This window comes from Chlorocebus sabaeus, chromosome 14 (assembly GCF_047675955.1).
Source record: "Chlorocebus sabaeus isolate Y175 chromosome 14, mChlSab1.0.hap1, whole genome shotgun sequence".
Classification (NCBI taxonomy): Eukaryota; Metazoa; Chordata; class Mammalia; order Primates; family Cercopithecidae; genus Chlorocebus; species Chlorocebus sabaeus.
Window position 1 is genome coordinate 76,880,506 of NC_132917.1, and position 26,211 is coordinate 76,906,716.

Sequence of the window (26,211 nt, forward strand, 5' to 3'; positions counted from 1 at the left end):
CTGTTTCTGAGCTTACCGATATGTATGTGTGGCCATGTAACATCTGGCCTATGGGACTTAAGGAAAAGCCTGCTGGATGACACACACTCAGCTAGCAGGCTCTCCGCAGCATCCTGTTCCTCCAACCCTAAACTGTGATGTGGTGCTGGAGGTGGAGAAGACTTCCGGTAACTTGAGGACAAGGACTGACACATTAAGTTTGGAAGATCAGAAAAACAGCAGAAGCCTGAAACACTGGCGATATGCTGGAGCCACTGAATTACCACTAAACTGCCATTTTCAAGATTCTTTATCTGGGATAATAAACTCCTACTTGTTTAAGTTCATGTTAAGTGTATTTACTGCAACCCAAAGCATTCCTAACTATACTGCTGTTCACACTCAAGTTAACATGATTAAAAATTTGATGTAGACATAATGTACTTACATTTTCACAAGTAGACAGTAAAGGGGAATTTGAAAAAGCAAGCATTATTAATTCATTTCAAAGTAAAATAATTATTTTTTCTGAAATTTGGGGAAAATCAGAGGATAGAATTTTCCTACGACAGCATTCTAGACATTCAAAATAAAGTTTTTCTAAATTATTAATTTTCTTTGTATGACTGGGTCTTTCAAAATCCCGTAAATTCAAGCAGTTTCTCTTATATAATTCCTCCAAAAGGAGTTCTTTATCTTCTATCAAAATTTTGGTACACTTCAGAAGAGCTTTTAAAATTTTATTTGAGATTATTTTGTAAAAAAGATGCATTCCTAATTTAGAAAATTTGGTGAAAGAGTTTGTACTAGAAATATGCAAAAGTTGTTTATATTTAAACAGTTCCCCACCTGTGAATTAAATGGTGGAGGATAATGTTTCCTTAAAAGTAAATTGAGAGATTGCTGTTCCTGTAAAAAGAACGATTCACAGAGTTTGCTTTCAGCTTGGAGCCCCAGTGGGATAGCATTTCTTTCCTTTCTTCTGCTAACACCACAGAAAAGGAACAGAGGAATAAGAAGGAACAGGATGTCCCTTCCAGAGACCTTGAGTGACAGTTTGGCAAATAAGGGTCATCACTTTAATTAGCTTTAATAACCTAGAGCAGGGTGAAAGATCTCCTCCTGAGACTAAAGTTGCTAGCTGCTGAAAGGATGTTAGTGAAAATTCCGTTATGTCAAATGTCTTGCCGCATGATTTGAAGTTTTTATTAAGGAATCCAGGAAGTTAGAGGCTTCTGACTAATGTGAGAGGCAATCAAAAAGGAGATAAAATCTAATGCTTAAAATTTTTTTTTTAAAGCAAAACACTGGCTTTTTTGAATGGCGTTGTATTTGTATATTATAGTGGCTCTGTTAATGTGCTACTCACTCATCATTTTTAATCATAAAAGAGAATATTGAAAGACAATATGAGTCTTTAATGATTGTACAGGAAGAATGAATTTGCCCCACTCTACTAACATTCTCACTTAGACATTTCAAAGACCTGAAAACCAATAATTCACACTCTGAACCACTGAGATCTCAATTCACAATCTTTCACTTGGCTGCCTCTAGTAAAGGGTAGAGTTCTTGACCTTCCATTCGCTTTGTAACTTTTAATTTTATCATCTGCTTTACCATCCAGAGATATGACTGATTAATCTAGTTATATTTTAAATAATGTTAACTCTAGATTTTCACTGGACTTTTGCAGTTTAGCAGTGCTACTTTTTTTTGAGATGTTCCTTCTGAATATCTACTTGAATTTTCATTGTTTGAGTTGAACTTCTGAAGAGTGTGCATTTAAAATTCTGTTCTTTTAGTTGCAAAGGAAAGCATTATTATCCTTTCTTCTGCTATTCATTACTAAAAATGATTTGGTTGTAGGAGATTTAGCATTGTAGAAGATTTTATTTCATAGTCTTTAACCAAAAATATAGTAGACCATTTTCTTTTCAAGGTATGATGTCTGCAAGAGCTAAATCAGAAGCCCTCCCTGCACAGGTCAGATATTTCCATTTCTAAGTTACTTAGGTCTTTTCCTTTTTGGAGGTCTTCTCTTCTGCAAAGAAACCAATAGTTGTTTGTGCTTTTACATTACAGAAGACATGTAACTAATGTGGCTAATCTGAACATTTTGGGGGCATGGTAATTACAAAGATTGATCTTGCTTCTGGAATCTCAGAAGTTGAACATAATGAAAGCCCAGAACTAACTGGCACAGCTATCCTGGAACATATAATAAGTTTGTTTGAAAATAAAATCAACAGGGAGAAAACCTGAGCCGAGAGAGAGAAAATGAGATAGATCTCTAATGATATTGTTTGTACTCTTGGATTCAGCCATGCCTAGAGCAAGTTTACTCCTTGGACTTTGCAGCTATATAAGCCAATACATTTCTTCGTTTGCTTTAGCTAATTTGATTTTACTTTCTATTGTATGCAAATAAAATAAACATGGCAAATACATTACCTCATCTTCAATTTGCCTGGCAACTGATAGAAAACTTTTCAAATAACTAGGTAGCATAAACTATTATGACACCATATTTATCTGACAGTCGGTAGCCAATAGTGGGAAGATATTGGCTTCAATAAAGTATTCTTTTATTTATTTTTTAGAAATCAATGAAAAAATATAACATCTGGCATAATATGGAAGAATGATATGGGTTAGGAATAACAATTCTTATAATATTTATTTAATCCTCACATTTTTTGTAAATTCCATATAAGAATTGTCTTTTACAGTATTCATTATTAATTTTTATATTTTCTTGTTAAGAAGTGTTGTTTCTTTTTATAACCAAAGGTTGTATTACAGCTGATTGTAGCCAGAATGCTAGCACTTATAACATGCAAGGAAAGTAAGCAAACTTCACCTGGTGACAAAGTGCACAATTTTCAGGATTAAATAATTTATTTTTTAAAAAATAAAACTCTAAGGAAATATCACACTTGACTTTATATGTCTATATATTCTCTTGGTAATATTAGGTGATGTCTAGAGCAGTGATTTCCAAATGGGAGCAAAGGTATCCAAGGGAATGCTCAGAAATATGCAATGGGGTACAGAAAGAAGATATGCAAGTTCAAGTTTATATATTTTTGTATTAGTAATTTTAAGTTTCACCTGTGTGTATATGTTGTTTACAATAATCTAAGTAATGATGTGGTAACAATTTCAAAATTTCAATGGCTTAATATTGTAAAATGTATTCATCTCTCATGGTCAGAAAAATAAGAGATAAATGTATTTTAGAGTTTTAAGCCACAATAGGTTGCCTAGGGCTTTGCTCCACACAGTTTCTCAGACAACCAGTACGACAGAGTCTCCATTATCCTGCAGATGCACCAAGATGAACACATGGTTTCCTCCATTTTGGAGGCCTGAAAAGGCAACACTGGGAAAATTCTGCAGGACATTTCGCTACTACACTGACTAAAAGGGCCAGGAAATATAGTTGCCCGTATGCCCAAAAAAGAAAGAAGAGCTGAATATTGGTGAGTACTAATAATGATTGCTACAGAGTATATTTATTATATGAATAAATTTCAAGTATTAAATATGCAGGGTAAATGTTATAACAATTTTACTAGTATTATGTGTGATAAAAGAATATTTAGAGACTACGAAGTCACTCTTAGATACTTTCTTGATACTCTAGCTCTGGGTTCTTTTTCCTTCTGTCAACTTTCATTTGCCTCTATAATTAATTAGTTCTAATCATTACTATGGGTTTTCTTGTGTTTTCCAGTTTGCAGCCAACCCAGTTTCTCCAAATGCTTCCTCTTCCCAGCTTCCGTCATTGTTATTGATAACTTTAACAGGTAAAGGCTCAACTCGATAATTTCATAGCAAGTCTCCCTAAGTCCAAGGCAAGAAAAGAGTAGAATGAATGAATCCTTTACATGTCCATGGTAGGTCAGCAATCTGTTATTGATAACTTTAACAGGTAAAAGCTCAACTCAATAATTTCATAGCAAGTCTCCTTAAGTCCAAGGCAAGAAAAGAGTAGAATGAATGAAACCTTTACATGTCCATGGTAGGTCAGCAATCTACCAAAACATGGTACATGTTCCACTAAAATCTAAATCAGGGACATTGAGGTGGTTGATGATATAATATCCTTGACCCAGCTGCTAATTCAGAGAAATTTGTTCTCCATAAAGTTGCCATGGTGATAGAATGTTCCAGTCTACACAAGACTTTTGTTTTTCCTTACGATATGGACATCAACTTACACTATGCTGTAATTACTTAAATGGTGTATTTCAAAAGTCACCCCTATGAATTCCTCAAAAAGAAACAATAAAACTTTTTAAAAGTCCCAAGTTTTCTACTAAATATTTTGTAGAGGCTATAAATTTAGCCATTACATTGCATATATTATAGTGAAACACTTTAAAAATTATTATTAAATATTTCTGTTCTCCAAGCACTCTCCTCAGTTCCATGGCAGATGATTCCCCCCAGCAATCCCGTTCTTTCTTCCCCCACATATTACCTGGACTTGACATCTCGTATCACCTTTTTACCAGAATTGCCACCAGAATATGATAAATTGTTTTCTGGGAGGCAGTGGTATAAGGTAACTGAAGCTACAAAACTCAGATTGGTAAAATAAATCTTACTGTAGCATTTAGGAAAACAAATAACCTCTGAGAAATAATCACTCAAAATAGTTCAAGTATTATCAATTATTATGAAAACAAAAATCTTTTCTTAACTTCTATTTCAAGCATCTTATCAAAGAATTTTTCTCAACAATTTCAATGCTTCTCAAATAGTTATTTTAGGGAACACAATTTCTATATAATATTATATGTATTGTTCAGTTTTCAATTTGATTTATCCATTATTTCTCAATTGTTTTTGCAATTGTTAGTCTTGATCATAGATACTTCTGTCCCTGAATATAGTGACTGAGTAGCAGGTAGATTGAAAATTTAATAATCTATTTAATATGGTATCTACAATGGTCTGTTCAGCTTTCATATTTCCTAAATTGCAACTTGTTTTCCACAAAAGCCTGCCTTAGTGGTCTGTAACAGAACCCACAACAAAGATTTTCTTATTCATGATCTAAGAGTTTGAAGCAAATTACTTCATGTTACAACATAGAAAAATTAATAAAAATGTTGAATCTGCAACTATATAAAAGAGCATAAACAAAGATTGCATATGTTGTGTATAGTACCAAAAAGGATACTTTTGTTAGTATGAAAACATAATTACTTGTTGAGCGAGAATACAGCAAATGAGTGGAAAACACACATTCTGGAGCAAGCTTTCCCTGTCTTTGCAATGAATAGTTAGCCTGTCCAGGGTTACTTAATCTCTCTAATGTCAGTATCCTGAGCTAGAAATGGCAATAATGGATCTCAGTGTGCTATTGTGAGGGTTAGATTTAAAAAATCTATACCAGTCATATTAAAGCTTATTATTACTATTATTTTGATTGTAGTTGTCATAATTATTTTATAAAAATTATTTCTATAATGTTTCTAAACTTCTTTTTGTCCAGTCTTAAAGTATTTAAGATTTTGTTGACTTATCTCAAAAAGAAGGGACTAAAAGTTCAAGGGGAGAAATAATAGAAGCTAATTGTGATAAAACAGATAAAGTACATAGTACAATGGTGAGTAACTGTTGGCTATTTACTTATATTGTTAATCATAGCATCTTTAAATATCTAGTAAGTTTCATACAACTATGCTTCATTATTTGGTTTAGGGAGAGGCAATACCCCATGAAGTCTGAACATCCATAAAAGTTCTTTCTGGGTAAATCTAGAAGGCAATGCCCTAATCATTCTTTACCAGGAAAATTTCTCAGGGTTGTATTTGCAGGGCAATCTTGACAGAATAAGTAACACTTCTAATTCAATCTTAATTTTGTTTCAACCTATGAAAAAGTAGACTTCCTTTTGCTTTCTAAGAAGATGGTGGGAGACCACACAATAAAAACTACAAAGTGACCAGCTAACAACTTCATGATTAGGTCAAAACCTCATATGTCAATATTAATCTTGAACGTAAATAGCCTACACACCTCACTTAAAAGGTACAGAGTAAGTTGGATAAAATAGCAAGACCTATCTGTCTGTTGTCTTTAAGAGACTCATCTCCTATGTAATAACACACATAGGCTCAAAAGGTTGGAAAAAGATCTATCAGGCAAATGGAAAACAAGAAGAAGCAGGTGTCACTATCTTACATCAGATAAAACAGACTTTAAATCAAAATACTGTAACTGAATGAAATTGAGACTCAAAAATTCATACGAAGGAACACAAAACCAAAATTTTATTGTTTGAAAGGATAAACAAGATCAATAGACCACTAGCTAGATTAACAAAGGAAAAAAGAGAGAAGATTCAAATATGCCCAAGTAGAAACAACAAAAGTGACATTACAACTTACCTGACAGAAATGCAAAAGATTTTCCAACACTATTATGAACAAGCCTATACACACAAAGTACAAAATCTAGTGGAAATGAATAAAAAATTCCTTGAAACACACAACTTCCAAAGATTGAAACAGGAAGAAATTAAAGCCCTGAATGGACTAATATTGAGTACTGAAGTTGCATTAGTCATAAAAAATCTACCAACCAAAAACAGCTCTTGACCAGATGGACTCAGAGCCAAATTCTACCAGACGTACAGAGAAGAGTTGGTACCAATTCTACTGAAACTATTCCAAATAAATCAAAGAGGAGGGTTCCTCCCTAAATCATTCTATTAATCCAGAATTACCTTGATAATAAAACCAGACACAAACACAACGAAAAAATAAAACTCAAAGCCAATATCCCTGATGAACATAGATGCAAAAATCATCAACAAAATATTAGCAACTGTAATTCCACAGAACATCAAAAAGTTAATTCACCACAATAAAGTAGGTTTTATTCTTGGGATTTAAGATTGATTAAACATACACAAGTCATTAAATGTGGCTCACCACAGAAACAAAATTAAATTAGAAAACCATATGTTTGTCTCAATAGACATGGAAAACCCCTTTAATACAATTTAACATCCCTGCATGATAAAAATTCTCAGCATACTAGGCAGTGAAGAAACATACCTCAAAACAATAAGAACTATCTATGAAAAACCAACAGCCAACATCATAATGAGTGGACAAATACTGGAAGCATTATCCTTAAGAACTGAAACAAGACAAGAATGCCCACTTTCACCACTCCTATTCAATATAGTACTGGAAGTGCTAGCCAGAGTAACCAGACAAGAGAAAGAAAGGAAAGACATCCAAATAGAAAAAGCAATCAAATTATCTGTTTTGCTGATGATATGATTCTGTACCTAGAAAACCCTAAAGACTTTGTCTAAAGCCTACTAAAATTGATAAACAATTTTATTAAAGTTTGGGGACACAAAATTAATGTAAAAAATCAGTGTTACATCTATATACCAATAATGTCCAGGCTGAAATTCAAATCAAGAACACAATATGATTTTCAATAGCCAGAAAGAAAATGAAACATCTAGGAATATGGCTAGCAAAGCAGGTAAAGATCTGCACAAAGAGAACTACAAAACACTGCGGAAAGAAATCAAACACAATACAAACAAATGGAAAAACAATCCATGTTCATGGATTGGAAGAATCTATATCATTAAAATGGTTATACCGCCCAAAGCAATCTACACATTCAATGCTATTCCTATCAAACTATTGGTGTCGTTTTTCACAGAATTAGAAAAAAAACTGTTCTAAAATTCATATGAAATAAAAATGAGCTAAGATAGCCAAAGAAATCCTGAGCACAAAAAAAAAAAAAAAAAAAAAAAAAAAAAAAATCTGGAGGTATCACATTACTTGACTTCAAACTACACTATAAGGCTTTAGTAACCACAACAGCATGCTACTGGTACAAAAAGAGACACTTAAACCAATGGAGCACAATAGAAAATCCAGAAATAAATAAAGCCCCACACCTACAATCATCTGATCTTTGATGAAGTCAACAGAAATAAGCAATGGGGAAAGGACTTCCTCATCAGTAACTGGTGCTTGGATACCTGGCTAATCTATGTGAAAGAATAAAATTGGACCCTTACCTTTCCCTGTGTACAAAAATAACTCAAGATGATCTGAAGATTTAAAGGTAAGACCTCAAACTGTAAAAATCCTAGAAGAAAACCTAGGAAACACCATTCAGGACATCAATTTTCGCAAATTATTTGTTACTAAGTCCTCAAAAACAATTGCAACAAAAACAAAAATTGAGAAGTAGGAACTAATTAAATGAACTTTTGTACAGGATTTAAAAAAACTATCATTAAACAACTCACAGAATGGAAGAAAATACTTGCAAACTATGTATCTGACAAAGATCTAATATCTAGAATCTATAAGGAACTTAAATATCTCATCAAGCAAAAACCAACCCCATTAAAAAATTGTCAGTGAAAATGAACAGATACTTCTCAAAAGAAAACATACATTTGGCTTACAAATGTATGAATAAATTCCAACATTACTAATAATCAGAGAAATGTGAATCAAAACCGCAGTGATATATTATCTCATAGAAGTCAGAATGGCTATTATTAAAAACACAAAAAGCAACAAATGTTGATGAGGCTACAGAGAAAAAGGAATGCTTATACACTCTTGGTGCAATGTGAATTTATTTAGCCACTGTGGAAAGCAGTTTGGAGATTTTTCAAAGAAGTAACAATAGGACTACTCTTCTATGCAGCAATCCCAACAATGGGTATATATCTAAAGGAAAATAAGTTGTTCTATCAAAAAGACACATGCACCTATAAGTTTATTGCAGCACCATTCACAATAGCAAAGATATTAAATCAATCTAGGTCTCCACCATTCGTGGATGTGATAAAGAAAATATGGTACATATACACCATGGAATACTATGCAGACATAACATAAAATGAAAACATGTTTTTTGTTTTTTTTTTCCAGCAGTATAGATGCAGCTAGAGGCCATTATCCTAAGCAAATTAATGCAGGAACAGGAAACCAAACACCACATGTTATCATTTATAAGTGGCAGCTAAACACTGGGTACTCATGGACATAAAGATGGCAACAATAGACACTGCAGACAATTAGAGGTGGAATGAGGCAGTGGGAAATAACTGAAACACTACCTATTGAGTACTATGTTCACTGCTTGAGTGACGGGATTAGTTGTATCCTAAACCTCAGTATCATACAATATCCACATGTAACAAACTTGCACCTGTATCCCCTTGAATCTAAAATAGAAGTTGAAATTATTTTTAAAAATTACAAAAATAAACAAATGAGAAAAAAAATAAAATAATAAATATAATGATGGTGAATCCCCTAAGCTGTGTTGCTATCCTGCAACATATGACCAATTTCATGTGCAACCATCCAAGATGGGCTCTTTGCATTTCCTTAGGATTGGAGAGCGTAAAGAACTGATGTAAATCAGTGTGAAGCTTTGGCTACTATTATTGCCATGAGCAATAAAAATCCCATGTCTCTGATCCAGGAGCCTCATGACTTTTGCTACCATTATTGAGATTGTGGCAGGCTAACCTATTTGCTTGGAAGTAGGATAAAATTTGAAATCCTGCATCATTCTTGACAGAGTCTAATTATAAGAAATATTATGAAATATTAGCTTTTCAAGAAACATCAAAATTAACAGAATAAGATGAATAATTTGTGATTGATACACTGAAGATTTATCTCGTGATTTTATGAACATGACATTTATAGTAAAGGAAATCCAGCAAATAATTACATAAAAGTATATTATCTGCTGTTTTGATGAATGTGTGAAATTGATTCACCCTACTATCAACAAAAATGTGTGCAAAGTTTTATTTAAAAAAGCTAGGGAACTCTATTTTATGGCATTCTATCTAAGCTAAATTATTATCTGACCTAACTAGGAAAATGAAATATTTGCTCAAATCCCTTCCTGACATTTTTCATCTAAATCAAGAGGAAAGTTCCAAGGGTAGACCTCAGAGTTGAATCTGATAACTGACAAGTCTGTCTTATTATAAGACTTGAGATTGGTAGGAGAAATTTGACCTGAGAAACTGAACTTTTAAATTTTGAAGTGTGCTCTGTAGAAGTAAAGTTTAGAAAATGCATATAAGAGACAGAAGGAAAGGTAAGGAATAATTATGAATGGAAAGAGCTACCTAGATAAGTCCTTATTTTCACATTTCCCATCAATTAAGTTCACGTGTATTTTAAAAGTAGCATAGTCAAGAGCAATTATTGAATTTAACTTTCTGCCTTTGAATTCATGTTCAAGAGAAATATGGATGCAGAATGCTTATACTTGTGAATTCTGGTCAAGATATTGCTGTAACTATATGTAGAATCCCTCTCCACCTTGATTCTAAATACCTAGCATGATAGTTAAAGTACTTTTACACCATATAACTATCTCAACAAACAAAAGTGGAACTGAAACCCACAACAATAAATGAATCCTGAATGATAATTCTATGAAGTTTCTAGATCATATTCTGGGGGAGGCAATTGGGGAATTAGCTCTATCAAAGTAAAAATTAATAAATTCCCCTGTTATGTCGTAGCAAGCAAGAATTATGCAGAAGTCTTGAAACACCCACAATAGTAGATGCAAAAAAGTCACAGTCACTGCCTAGTGTTGCTATCTAGGAAAGCTGGAGTGAATATAGATGTCCACACAACTGGGACCAAGGTAAGTCATATAGATTCAGGAACTATAACTCTGGCATCTCTACAAGATGAGAACTCTGCGACTCCAATGTAAATATAAGATCCCAATTTGCAGGTTGGAAACAACTAGACACAGATGGGTGAACATGGGAAATAGAAAGTAAATATGTGCCCGTGCATACACAAACACCTATTCAAGATGAATTGGCATATCAAGGTCTAAAGCACAAAGAAAAAAACTAGTAACTTAAGGATAGTATTTAAAAAACTCAGGGAGAAAGAATTAACTTATGAGGGTATGCAGATAATGTAGTGGATTTTTAAAATTATTATAAAATGAATCCACCTAAAATACTTAGAGAGACAAAATAAGAAGTAAGATCAGAAATCACCAACAGGAACAAAGCATAGGTGGATATAAATCAGGAATGAGTTGACATGTAAAAGTATCAATTAGAAATCCTGAAAATTAAACATGTTATCATAAACAAGCAATAGATGTAATATATTTCAGAGGGGCCATAGAAGAGAGAAAGTTATTGAACTATGAGATAATGTAACTTAGATCAATTTTGTTGATTTAGAGAAACAAGCGATCAAAAGCTCATGAATTTAAACAAAACCTCTGTTGGGAAATTATTAAACAAATAACATTAATCATGAGAGATTCTATGTCCTACTAATGAAAATTGTATCAATCCGCATATTTTGCTTAGTCCTCTAAAGTGTTTTTTCAGGTTACCTGAACAAAGACTTATTTCAGAGGTTAAATAAAATTAAGTGCGGTTACTTCTTTGAAAATTATGGAGAAGAGACAACTCTTAATAATTGTATAAGATCAAGTAAACTTTTGCTTATAATTTAATAACATATATTACTAAAAATTCACAGGAAAAATAAAAAATGGCTATAAAGCTGCACTAATTCTTAAGTGCAAACTTAATACAATTATCATCTTGCCTGGAAATATGAAAAATGTCATAGGCATTTATGACCACAGTAGGATGTTGGGAGGAAAATACCTCTGGTAATAATCTTTAGGAGCAAATGTACACTGTTAGTAATGATGGATGAAAAGTTTCCTCACAATCTGCTGAGAAAAAAATGTTAAAATGAAATTAAGTGTAGTTATAGAAAACAAAATTATATAATTGACGTAACTGAGTTATTGGCCGAAGAGTCATACCTATTGCAATCTGTTTCTTAGAGGCTCACTCTGGCAGAGGCTTGGCTGGAACTTGTCAATGCTTCTATACATACAGGAAATGATAAAGAGCACATATCAAGCCTGGCAAATACCTATGCTGAGAAAGAAATGCTGGTCCTCATCAAGGGAAAGGGAGCCAGAGCTAAAGGACAGGGTGTTGTCAAGTGATATTGAGTATTTACACAGAGCTGGATTTTTTTAGATACCTTTCTCAGAATGTCTTATTTCAAAGTCAGTAAAATTTTAATTAACCTAATTTCCCCTGTTCTGATTTCATGCTCCCCAAGCAACTATCAATTTATGAAGCTCAATCAAATTGGCTTCAAATATTTATAACACTTTGACACTGATTTCTAGAAGTTAATTTTTACCTTCAGTCCTGATTTTTTTTTTCTCAATTCCCATGCAGTTCAAATACAGCGGTAGAGCTCATTGATTGTAAACATGTTGGCGTACCTACCAGTAAAAATGCTTTATTTCTCACTGGAAGTTTGACGATTTAGGAATCTCGTATTTGCCTTAGTTTGTTGAGATGTTTTATTTAGCATGACTCAGTCCTCCAGCTCAGGCCTCATCACCCATGAACGCTGATGAAATACGAATCTGAAACCCTAAAATGATGTTACCAAATTGAGGTAGTGTCTCATGAGATCCACCAAAGCTCAAAACAGTTTTCCTTGATACCATACTGCTCCCACTTGCTGATTCAGTCTACTAATTTATACCATCACTGTTTTACAAAGAAGAAACCATGAAGTCACATTTAAGAATATGTGGTTGGTGACAGAGCTAGAGAAAACTGAACTAACATTCTATGGCAGGGGTCCCCAGCTCCCAGGCCACAGAGCGGTACCTGTTAGGAACTGGGCTGCACAGCAGGAGGTGAGCACCGGCCAGCAAGCGAAGCTTCATCTGTATTTACAGCTGCCCCCCATAGCTTGCATTCCACCTCCAATCAGATCAGTGGTGTCATTAGATTCAAGCGTGAACCCCATTGTGAACTGCACATGTGAGGGATCTAGGCTGCACACTCCTTATAAAAATCTAATGCCTGATGATCTGTTACTGTCTCCCATCACTCCAAGATGGGAATGTCTAGTTACAGAAAAACAAGTTCAGGGCTTTCACTGATTATACATTTTGGTGAGTTGTATAATTATTTCATTATATATTACAATATAATAATGATAGAAATAAACTGCACAACACATGTAATATGCTCGAATCATCCTAAAACCATCCCGCCCCGCTCCCTATGTCTGTGGAAAAATGTCCATGAAACCAGTCCCAGTGCCAGAAATGGCTGGGGACTGCTGATCTATGGAGTATCTGTTACATACAACACACTGCCTGCTATCCCATTCAGCTTGTTCTGTTTAATCCTTACTATTTCCTACACAGGTACAGAGGGTTACATCACCAGTCTAATTAGAGAGTTGAGGGATTTGGATCATACTCACAATTATCATACGGTATCTTCCCAGGGCACCTAGAGCTGGGGTTAATGTTAATGTTAATGTGTGGCCCTTCTACTATCTATATTATAATCAATTTGAGTGCTGCTTAAACAAACAGATCCATGATGCACACACACACTACCCCTCCCCAACACACACAGAACAACAGTAACGACAATGATATCAACAACCAACTATGAAGTCAAAAACTTCAGGATGACACCCAGGAATCTGCACATTTAACCAGAAACCCCAGGCGATTTTTGTACACATTGAAGTCTGACATCCACTGCTATAAAATTTATGTGTATCCCATTGGAGAGAAAACAAAAACACAATGTGACAAAAACAGTCACTGTCACAATCCCTTGCTACCCTTTCCTCAGTTTTTCCTCTGTATGTTCTGCTTTTTCTTTTTTTCTTAACATCAGCCATATGTTGAGATTTCTTTTAGTCAGTCCTGACTTATAGCCCCTTTGTGGTTATGACTCATCCCAAACACTTGCAAACTGAACTGCAGCAAAATCAATAAATCAAAGTAATTAAATCACTATCATAAGGAATATTACTCAACAGTATAAGAACTGTAACTACTTGCCCTAACATGTGTTTCTTTCTATTTCCTATCCCGGGGACAGATACAATTCTCAAGTGAACAGTTTTCAGAAAATATCTTGATGGAATCTCAAGATGTACTTGAGCAACTGGTACACAGTAATGATGGTTGTGACTTAAGACTCTCTAGGGGCCAATCGTAAGGCTGTAAAAAATGCTTAAATCCAGGAAGGAAAACACAAAAGGAAACAAACAAACAAAAGGGTTGGTGGGAAGTTTGCAAATGGCAATGTAAGGGACATAAACAGATTCTCTCAATTTTTAAAAATCAACATATACGGAGCCTAGGTGGGCTAAAACAGAGATACTCTATTTTGAATCATGACAGGAATAGAAGAGCATGTGAAATTTCTCGAGCTTTTCTACCTTTCAGATTTTAACAGTTGAATCACTTAAGCTGTTAATACAGTAGAAACAATCTGCATATATCTGGCATACTGAATTTTCTTCACCCAGATAGTTTTGAATTCAATTTTGTCTTTCATAGCACACAGTTTAGAACTTCCCTGTCTGTACCTATTTTCCATTTGTCTCAAGATATCAACTAAAAAATCATTTTGAACAATTATATAATGTAGATTCCGAACTTTTATAAAATGGCTTCAACACGCCATTTTTAGGTGGTTTTTATTCTACCTTAAAACTAAGTTGCTACAGTTTAAAAGTGCACAAGGGCAGAGTGACAGCCCTATATACTATGGAAAGAATGAAATAGACAATGATAATAGCTTCTTTCAGCTAGGAAACTGTACAATAGACTGTTCTTCTTTAGACATTACTAAAGGTAGACTGAAAAATATCACCTAGGTGATTTTTTTGGTTTCTTAGCTTCATTGGACTTGATGAATTGACAAAAGCCCCAGACAATGGCTGATATGGAGAAAGACTGGGAAAGTGTATCCATAGGTGGAAAAGCATGACTCTGAATCAAAACTGTGAATGAGCCTGTGGGGGCAGCTGGACACAGGAGAATGTTTTGCCCTCATTAGTGAGCAATTTGTTCTTTTGGACTGAACATACAGTCTATCTCCTTCTCAGCCTTAAAGGATTTCTAGAAAAAATAAAGTGTTGGTAATTGTGTGGCTTTCTCCATTACAAAGAAGCTGATATTTCAAGTTCAAAGAGTTACAATAAATGAGAGTTTGGGAGAGTGTATGCAAACCTGTTAGTAGAAAAGTCGACCATTGCTTATGCCCTTGGTCTTGTCAGTTGTATCTACAACATGTAAGTAGTAAAGGGGTTGCTAAGCAACTTCTAACTTTTAACATTAAGTGTGCTCAGGGACTACATACTGCAAAGGCACAGTATTGCCCATTGGTAAAAGAGGACGCCCTAAGTAAGATGAAGTGGAAGGCATCTCTTGATTGACCTTTCAGTTTGTTGTTTGTGGAACAGGAAGCAAAAGAGAGATTCATGTTTTGGTTTGCTCTGGAAACTTACAGAACTCAAGAGTAGTAGAATGACTAACATTATTTTGGCCATTCCTACATCTTGTTTTTCTTTGTAACTATTATTTAGATTCTGCTCTCTGATCAGGTAGATTCCTTTTTTTTTCTTCTTTTCCTGAAATCAATCCATGGGCCTCCATGGTGGCTGTGGAGGAACCTTTTTCACATAGCAACACCTTGATTATTGTACACTGGGAATCTCCTTGCCCTTGGGAAGGCACTGTGCCTCCTTAGTATTTTATTTCAAACGAAGCTGCTTTATACCCCAGGGGAGAAAGATTTGATACATTTAAACAACAGCAACAGCAGAACTTAAGACACACAAATAAAATATTCTTCCTAAGCCCAAAGGATACGAAAATGTGTTCAGTATATTTAAGCTAACTAACTAAAGTTATCCTGCCTTGTTTTCTGAGGCTTTAGGCTCAACCCATTGAAGTGCTGACTAGCTCTCATGTCAGCAGCTGCTGCAGAGAAACCCATACCAGCCCTCTTTAAAATCTACACTCAAAAAAGTGAGGCTCAAAGAGAGAAGACACTTACTCTCCAATCTGCCCTAGGGTTACCTTGTGAATTCTGATTACTGTTTTAGGACCACACTTGTTTCTTGAATAACTGACAGGGGATCTGAAATGATGAATATATTTCATGGAGAGCCTGGGTCCCAATTCCCAGGAAAGTGATCTACCTGCTACCTCAACAAGCCAACCATATCAGAATGCAATACAACATTCCTAAGGCAAGTATGTGCATGTGAGAGGAGTTTAGTGGATCAAACATTCCCTTTCTCTGCATGAGAATTTTTGATTAATACTTATGTATGGATAGGAGGCAGGATTAGAATCAATAAACAGCGCAAAATCAAGGCACCATCCTAGAGTTCTACCTTTCCTTTATCCTTATAGCCACTTTTCTGTATCTACATTTACTACAGAATCAGCCCCTCGATATCCAGTAGAGGCCATGTTAGGTATTCCAAAAATTAAAACTCAATTGCGAGAGGAGATACTGAAGGACAAAGAATTTTCCACAGTGCTTCTTATACCTTTCTCCCATGCCCTTGTGCATAATCCCAACTCCTAACTGCTTTAGTCCAACACTGTTGACAAAAGTCTTATTGCCTAAACAATAACAGATCTGCACAAACAATCCCTTTCTTTTCGAGAAATATCTATGACAAACATGAACTTCAGCTCACCCCTCCTGTCAAACCTCCTTAAAACACTCTGCCCTCCTGCTCCGAGTATGAATGTTCATTTGGAGCCTTCTCATGCCTGGCATTTTCAATAAACGCTTATGTTAATGGTGCTTGATTGATTTTCTTCCACACAATTTATAAAATATATGCTTAACATTTTACTCTCTTAGAATCAACATCATGATGACTTTGCAAATCTTCAATGTCACACTCTGTATTATTCTCAAGTAATATTGTGAGTCCCCTGTTTTCAAATGTATACTTGGCCTCTTTTCAAACATATATGTTAGCTTCCTTTCAAAATAGCCTTTTAGAGTTCATTTCCTGGCCAGTATCAGATGCTCTACAATGGGTGACTGCAAAGCAATTTCAGAAGGAGTGAAATTTGGTGTCCTACCCAGATTTCTAAAAGAGAAGCTGGAAAAATCATGTGTTAATGAGAGTTCTGTGGTAGATGCCCAATTCTTGGCTAGAGGAAGTCATTTTTTCCTGTATGCAGATCCCCAGCAAATACTACAATAAATTTTCAAATAAATAGTATATGGGTCTTTTTCCCCATAACCACCATTGCTGACTGCCTAATCTGACACCATTGATAACTGGAAATATAACTATTTCCTCCTAAGTGCTTTCCCTATGTCTATACTAGCCCCAAATAATCTGTTCTTTTCACAGAAGCCAGAGCATTATTTTAAAAACATAAAGTAGAATTTGCCACTCTTCCGCTTAAACTCCCAAGACTTTACTCCACAGTACCCTTTTTGATTTCTGAAAACACCTTGTTCTCTCCTTGCCCTTGTTGCTTCCTTGGTGTCCTTGCTCCCACCTCCTCCTAAGATTGTCTTTTTCTCATCATTTAGGTATCTGCTTAAAAAGTCTCTTTTTAAGAGATGCTCCTTAGAACACAGAATCTAAGCTCTACCTCCCACATCAATACTCTTCATCACATTTTCCTGTTCTATTTATTGAGCTTATGTTTTGGAGTAGTTAATAATATTTTAATTTATGCTATTCATTTTTACTTGTTTGTTTTCTGGACCACACCAATACTTTATGCTACATAGAGCAAGGAACTTATTTGTCTTGTCAATAGTGGTAACTTCAATATGTAGAATAGACTTGACATATAGCCATATAGTGGGTACTCAGTAAAATTTCTGTTTATTTTTAATTTTTTTATGTGTAGTTTTTACTTTGCAATAAGAGTATATGGAATTTCTCTTCTCTAAAATTCCCTTAACCTGTAACTTCAGCTTTTTATGTTCTTATTTATATTATTTTATTCCTGTTGATAGAATTTTGTCTGTTTGTGTTTTTTTGTAAAATAGTTTAAGCTTTTTTTATAATTATAGATTCTATTTTACTTTTATTTGCTTATTTTTATTATTATTATAATAAATATTAACTACTTCTGTAGAGCTTATAATATACTAGGAAGTTGATATGTATTGGCTCTGCGCCTCCACCGAAATCTCACCTTGAATTGTAATAATCTCCACGTGCTGTAGGAGGGACCTGGTGGGAGGCAATTGAATCATGCAGATGGGTTTTGTACCATGCTTTCCTTGTGGTAGTGAATAAGTCTCAAGAGATCTGATGGTTTTATAAAGGGAAGTTTCCCTGCATATCACCTTTGCCTGCCGCCATGTAAGATGTGACTTTGGTCCTCATTTGCCTTCTACCATGATTGTGAGACCTTCCCTACCATGTAGAATTATGAGTTAATTAAACCTCTTTCCTTTATAAATTAGCCAGTCTCAGGTATGTCTTTATTAGCAGTGTGAGAACAGACTAATACAGTAAATTCATACTGGGTAGTGGGGCACTGCTGTAAAGACACCTGAAAATGTGCAAGTGACTTTGGAACTGGGTAACAGGCAGAGTTTGGAACAGTTTAGAGGGCTCAGAAGACAGAAACATGGGGAAAAGTTTGGAACTTCCTAGAGACTTGTTGAATAGTTTTGACCAAAAAGCGGATAGTGTCATGAACAATAAAATCCAGGCTGAGGTGTTCTTACAGGGACATGAAGAACTTGTTGGGAGCTGGAGCAAAGATCACTCTTTCTATGCAAAGAAACTGGCAGCATTTTGCCCCTGTCCTAAAGATCTGTGAAACTTTCAACTTGAGTGAGATAGTTTAGGGTCTCCATTGGAAGAAATTTCTAAGTAGCAAAGTGTTCAAGAGGAAGTAGAGCATAAAAGTTTGAAAAATTTGCAGCCTGAAATGCAGTAGAAAAGAAAACCCCATTTTCTGGGGAGAAATTCAATCCTGCAGCAGACATTTGTATAAGCAACCAGGAGCCAAATATTAATTGCCAACATGAGAGGCTCCCACCCCCATCATAGGCCTAGAGGCCTAGGAGGGAAAAATGGTTTCCTGGGCTGGGTCCAGAGCCCCCTTGCTGTGTGCAGCCTAGGTGCTTGGTGCCCTGCATCCCAACTGCTCTAGTCATGGCTAAAAGAGATCAAAGTATATCTTGGGCCATGGCTTGAGAGGGTGCAAGCTCCAAGCCTCAGCAGCTTCCACGTCATATTGAGCTTGTGGGTACACAGAAGTCAAGAATTGAGGTTTGGGAACCTTCACCTAGATTTCAGAGGATGTATGAAAACACCTAGATGTTCAGGCAGAAGTATGCTGCAGTGGTGGTGCCCTCATGGAGAACCTCTGCTAGAGCAGTGCAGAAGAGAAATGTAGGTTCAGAGTCCCCACACAGAGTCCCCACTGGGGCGCTGTCTATTGGAGCTGTAAGAATAGGGCCACTGTCCTCCAGACCCTAGAATGGCAGATCCACTGACAACTTTTGCCGTGAACCTGGAAAAGCCATAGACATTCACTGCCAGCACATGAAAGCAGCCAGGAGGGTGGCCGAGTCCTGCAACTCCACAAGAATGAAGCTGCCCAAAGTCATGAAAATCCACATCATGCATCAGCATGACCTAGATGTGAAACATGGAGTCAAAGATTATTTCAAAGTTTTAAGATTTGACTGCCCCGCTGGATTTCTGACTTGCATGGGGCCTGTAACCCTTTGTTTTGGCCAATTTATCGCATTTTGAAGGGGTATATTTACCCAATGACTGTACCCCAATTGTATCTAAAGAGTAACTAACTTGCATTTGATTTTACAGGCTCCTAGATGGAAGGGACTTGCCTTGTCTCCAGTGAGATTTTGGACTTGGACTTTTGGGTTAATCCTGGAGTTAGTTAAGTCTTTGGCGGACTGTTGGAAGGCATGATTATTTTTGTTTTGTTTTGTTTTTTCGAGATGGAGTCTCACTCTGTCACCCAGGCTGGAGGGCAGTGGCATGATCTCAGCTCACTGCAACCTCTGCTGCCTGGGTTCAAGAGATTCTCCTGCCTCAGCCTCCCGAGTAGCTGGGATTATAGGTGCCTGTCACCATGACCGGCTAATTTTTGAATTTTAATAGAGACAGGTTTTCAACATCTTTGTCAGGGTGGTCTTGAACTGTTGACCTTGTAATCCACCTGCCTTGACCTTCCAAAGTGCTGGGATTATAGGCGTGAGCCACCATGGCTGGCCAATTGTGTTTTAATATGTGAGGACATGAGATTTAGGTGGGGCCAGGGGTGCAGTGATATGGTTTGGCTCTATTTACCCACTCAAATCTCACCTTGAATTGTAATAATCCCCACATGTCATGGGAGGGAACTGCTGGGAGGTAATTGAATCATGGGAGCAGGTTTTTCTTGTGCTTTTCTCATGATAATGAATCTGTCTCATAAGATCTGATGGTTTTATAAAGGGAGTTCCCCTGCACATGCCCTCTTGCCTGATACCATGTAAGACATGACTTTGCTGCTCATTCACCTTCTGCAGTGATTATGAGGCCTCTCCAGCCATGTGGAACTGTGAGTCAATTAAACCTCTTTCCTTTATAAATGCCTCACTCTCAGGTATGTGTTTATTAGCAGTGTGAGAACAGACTAATACAGAAGTATTCTAAACACTTCACGAATATTAGCTTATTTATTAACATCCTCTTGTGTTAGTGCATAGATACTATTATTATCCTTATTTTACATACAGAGAAACTGAGGCACACAAAGGATAGTTAAGATTCATAATCACCTAGGAAATAGAGGAGTAAGGATTTAAACTCAAATCTGGGTAATCTGGAATCCAGAATACAAACTCTTAAATGAATACATATATCAAAACCCCAAAATGATATATATTTAAAATATGTTATCACATATGATTTAATATTTTCCTTTTCAACCATGCTCTTCTAAGAATTTTTATCTTCTGAACAAAAGACATTCATTTCTTAAGGGGTGAAAATATGGCTTAGAATAAAATGGACCTTCGAATGGCCTAGGGTCCATTTTTTAATCTGGACCCTAACACTTTGAGAATCTAAGGAATTACAATAATTTCAAGCATAAGTCTTTAAGAAGTAAGATTTTTCTAGATTCCAAAGCTCATTTTTACTAAATCACATATTAAGGAGATGTTCCCTGTACTATGGTGGAAATTAGTCGAGAAATATGACCTAGGAATCTTATCTTTGCAAAAGTAAAGCTTCCAAAAAATTTTGTTTTGGTAAATGAGGATTAGAGGAACGATAAGTAAAACATAACATTAGGGCAAATGCCAACTGCAAAGTCCTGTATTCAATGTAGCATTCTGAAGTATAGAGGGGTAAGAGCTAAGGAAGATGTGTAAGTTGTTGAGCTGGAGGGTAGCCCCCAGAATCTGCAGACATCATCATGACGCACAAAAATAAGCTGAAAGATCCTAGACTTCTGGGAATTATGGAATATTTGAAGACAACCAGGAGACTAGAAAGGTCTGGAATCACAATAGAGGGATTGCAAAATTGGACGTTTTGATGGTTGTCTATGGCAGGTGGCAACAAGCTGCTCACAAGAAACAGGCAAGGCCCGCTAAGCTTCAGTGGAAATCAAAGTTGAACACCAAGAGAAGAGGTCAGAGCAGACCTTTATCCTGTGGAGACCCATAAAGTCCAGAGGACAGCAGTTGTACCAAATGTGTCTCTAGCCAGCCACATTGATGCAAACATCCTTTGGCATCCAGGTTTAAGGAGGACAACGGATGAGCTTTATAGGAAGAGGAATACCCAATATGATGAGAATGTTGGTTTTGTTTTTTGTTTTTGTTCTTTGTAGTAGGAAGAGTTTGAATTAAACAGAAAGATTAAATTTTAACTTGGGCAAGCTGACAATAATGGAAACTCAAGAGAATTTGAGATTTCCCTATAATAAATAAAGAGGAATATATATATATATATATATATATATATATATATATATATATATATTTGCACGCACAAGATGAAGTGTGGGCATATTAGCAATTCTGTTGTCTAAGAGAAGTAAGACTAAGAAACACAGAGGATTGTGTGTAAAAAGAGGAAGTAATCATCAAGGCTTCCTTTTATATTATGTTAAAGGAAACACTGAATAACTTTAGACACAGTGCAAAATATTATAGCAATTTAAAAAGATCAATATGAAGATAGCAGTCATGCATGTAAAATTTGCTGAGATATATTGGCTATATGATCAAATTTCATTCCCATGTGAAAGAGTATACTTGGAAAGCAATGAACGTCTATGCACAGAAATAGGCATTTCCATTCATTGCAGGACCAAGGAAAAATTTGATTACAAGGTCTGAAAAAGTTTTAATCTGCCATAGTCCCTTCGCTGTCTATAAAAATGGCAACATAGGTTTGTTACTAAATTGTACATTTGGCTGACATATTGTTGAATAATTTTGCAAGTAAATCTCACCATTCAAGTCTCTCTCAAGGGACAGAATAAAGGAAGGTATTTATAGTCTTCTTGCGATGGGTCAGTAGAAAAGAAAAGGCTACATGTCTTCCATTCGGCTTTAGAGAGAGAGAGTTCTGTGAATAGAAAATTGGCTCTTTTCCTAATTACTCTCCTGGAATCAGCTGCTGAGTACAACTCCATAACCTACACCAACCAACAAAAGACATGGCAAAGGTTAAGTGATTTTGTCCTATATCCAAGATAGCTTTCATATAGCTTCATTGTTCCTTCAATGAATTGAGTCATTCACTGAAAATGCACACTTTTACTGTGTTCCAGATTTATTATCTAAGGTATTAATCACCACTGCACCAAACTGAAATACAGAAGGAAAATGTAAACCACACCAAGGTGAACAATTGTAGCATCCTTTTGTTTAACCAATCACTTATCATGTTTGGCCAGAGGCATCAATGAAGGAGACAATGAAAAAAGAGAATAAGTAAAAACTTCAAATGTTGTGTGGTGTTAGCATATATTAATCTCATCCCAAAGGGCAATCTTTACCTTTAAGTCCCAATAACTAAAGGAAAATTACTTGAACTGGTGGTATACACATTTAGGTTTACCTCTTAAGTGAAAGCTGATGTGTAAAACCTGTAACCTTTGTTTCTCTGATAATTATAATCTGTTATTTTTTTAAATAAATTCAAGCCAAATTCCTAAAAGCTGAATCACAGAGACATCATAGAATATATGGTTCAGATTCTTCAACATGTTTAAAATAATGCAGTTTTATTCAAAAGCTAGCCTACACGGATAGTCTGATTTCATTACTGATATGATGTTGACCAAACTTTATGCATAAGGTTACCGATATTGTCACCATAGAACAAATAATGTAGGGGCTGACAGGATTAAATTCACTAAATGTTGTCAGTGCAGTTCCTGACAGCTGTGTATTTGAATACCATCTGGATACCAGACTATACTCTTGTCTTTCTTGTTGAGGTGTGTTTGCCGTATAGCTCATCCTTTTGTCAGTAGTCAAATCATGTACATCAACTCAGTGAATTTATTGCTTCTGCCTGGGACACAGTGATTTCCAAATGTACCATTTTTATAATTGTTTTCTGGGCCTGAAGGCATGACAAGGCGTCGGCACTGCCTTTCTAGTAGCTTATTACTTTCTCCTAGGAGGATTCACTGTTTCTGACTGGGTTAGCACTTTCCGTCTAACAGTTTACTGTGTCATACAGTATGCTAGGTCTCAAGCCACATTGGAGCCAACAAGAAAAAAAAAAAAAAAAAACGATGAAATGCAGCTAAACAGTTTTACTGACTGACATCTTGTCTCTTTTCATTCACAGAGCGTGAACCCCTGGAGTTTTACAATCATTTGAAATTCAAAGGCAAATGCTGGGAGAGCAACATCATGAGAATTGGCACCAATGAAAAAGTTTGTCAAAATCACTCTGGCACTAAACCACTGAATGTTTTCAACACAAGTAGAAAACTGACATCATTCATAGACAACTCATGGACCAACACAAAGGAAAAAATGTCAGATCCAGTGAATTTCTTTTCTTGCAATTACTGTATGATTTCGACATTGGCGTCTATAAGAAATACTATTTTCCTCTGAAAAGTCTTCTGTAGCATTATTTTGTTTACCATGGGAGGTTTGTCTTCTCCCATTTTCCTTAGAAGTTGAACACACATTTTCAAAGCCTGCTAGTGATTTTGAATTTCAAAAGCGATTACAAGCATGATTCATGCACTACGACTCATCCCTCTCACATGCTCTAATTGTATAAACTATATCCTTCAAAGCGTCTTACGGACACATTAAATATTAGTAAACACATGTTAAAGTGCCAAAAGGTATGATTCCTTCACACTTGCTGATAAGACTGTAACTGATCCTTTAATTTCTGTGTGTGATTCCAAATAAAGCTAAGACTCTGGTAAGCCTCGCATTTTTAACATTAAACTTGAACACATCAGTTCTGCTACTACAGTAGCCACATCTTGATTCTTAACAGCAGTTAACTTCACCTCCATAATTTCCCTTGTGTTGCTTCAAATTATTTGTTGTACTAAGCACACTTTTTCTACCAATAAATTCATGCCTCTTATTACAATGTAAGTTTCCATCTCTTAATAATTTGAAGAATAAATGGTCATTTTCCAAACCATCTAAAGAAGACCTCTTCAAGTCACTATCATAATATTTTACTCACTCTTATTTTGCTCAGGACAGTGTATCGATCATTAAATCATTATCCATCATTAAACTCAAAATTTCATCAGGGCATGACCCTATTTTTTAAAGAAAAAAAGTTGATTTAACTTTATTTTTAAATTCATAATAAATAATTGAGTATATTTATAGTATACAGCATGATATTTTGATGTATGTATACATTTTGGAATTAATTCAAGCCATTTAACATGTGCATTATCTCATATAAATATCTATTTCTGTGGTGGGAACACTTAAAATCTACTCTCTAAGCAATTCTCAAATACACAATATATTGTCATTAACTGTAGTCAACATGATGTCCAATAGTTTTTTGGAATGTATTTATTGTGTGTAACTGAATATTTGTGTTGTTTGATTAATATTCTCCAGTTGCTTCCATCCCCTAGCATTTAATGACTACTATTTTACTTTCTGTTTCTATGAGTTTGATTTTTTTACATTCCACCTGTAAATGGGATTATGCAATATTTGTTTTTCTGTGCCTGGCTTCTTTCACTTAGCATAATGTCCTCCTGGTTGGTCCATGTTTTTTCATATGACAGAATTTCCTTCTTTTTTAAGGCACAATAGAATTTTATTGTGTACACACACACGCATACACACACATATTCTTTATCCATTTATCTGTTGATAGATACTTGGTTGATTCCATTCCTTGGCTATTGTGAACAATGCTGCAGTGAACATGGGAATGAAGATATTTCTTTGATACTCTGATTTCATATAAAACAGAACCCTTTTGTATCATGTTCAAAACTGTATCTCCCTTCTTTTCTCTGCCCAGGACCTAAAAAGAGGGGCTGATACTTAGGTGGTACATGGAGAATATTTGTTGAATGAATAAATAAATAACAAATCCACTGTTGAGAATGAGATTAGTCAACTAAAGTCTTATCCACAGACAATGTTCTGAGTTGAGATTGATTGTGTTTAGGGCCATGGAAGGTGATTTTACTTTGTCATTCTTACAGTGTAGTCATACGAAAGGCAACATTCAAATTAACTGGACATCAATACGATTTTGGGGACTTTCTCTAACATTATTCATCCATATAGAAGACAGGAGATATTAAAGGTAATGATCAACTTTTGATCAGACTGTCAGAAGTACTATGAGTAATCCACAAGAGCCATTTGTAGAAAGAATATAATGGAAGTCCCAAATGTGAGCCACATATATAATTTAAATTGTTTAGTAATCATGTCTTAGTGAAAAGAGACAAAAATAATTTTAATATAGTTTATCTAACCCAATATTTTCAAAAATACAATTTCAACATATAATCACATATAATATTATCAATGAGATCATTTACATTCTTGTTTTAACACTAAATTTCTAAAAATTAGAGTGTATTTGTACTCACAGCACATCTTAATTTAGACTAGTGACATTTATGTACTCAATAGCTACACGCACTAGTGGCTATCACACTGGATAGAATCCAGCTGGGATAGGGACTTCTCATTGGGATTTGATTTTGCACCATTATTGAAACTGGGGGAGAAGACTATGCAAGATTTTAACTGCATGCTTATTGTTGAGCTTGATGTCTCTAAAGGTCAGCCACCAGACCGGCAACTGGGAAGAAGCATTT

At 35.4% G+C, this 26,211-nt stretch overlaps 1 long non-coding RNA gene across 1 annotated transcript; it reads left to right on the forward strand.

Moving 5' to 3' along the window:
- The first annotated feature begins 628 nt into the window (after positions 1-628).
- LOC140713437 (uncharacterized) lies at positions 629-24,720 on the forward strand. Its single transcript, XR_012095514.1, has 4 exons — positions 629-1,542; positions 2,958-3,046; positions 5,497-5,602; positions 23,715-24,720. It is a non-coding gene; the product is annotated as an uncharacterized lncRNA (long non-coding RNA).
- Positions 24,721-26,211: the final 1,491 nt, after the last annotated feature.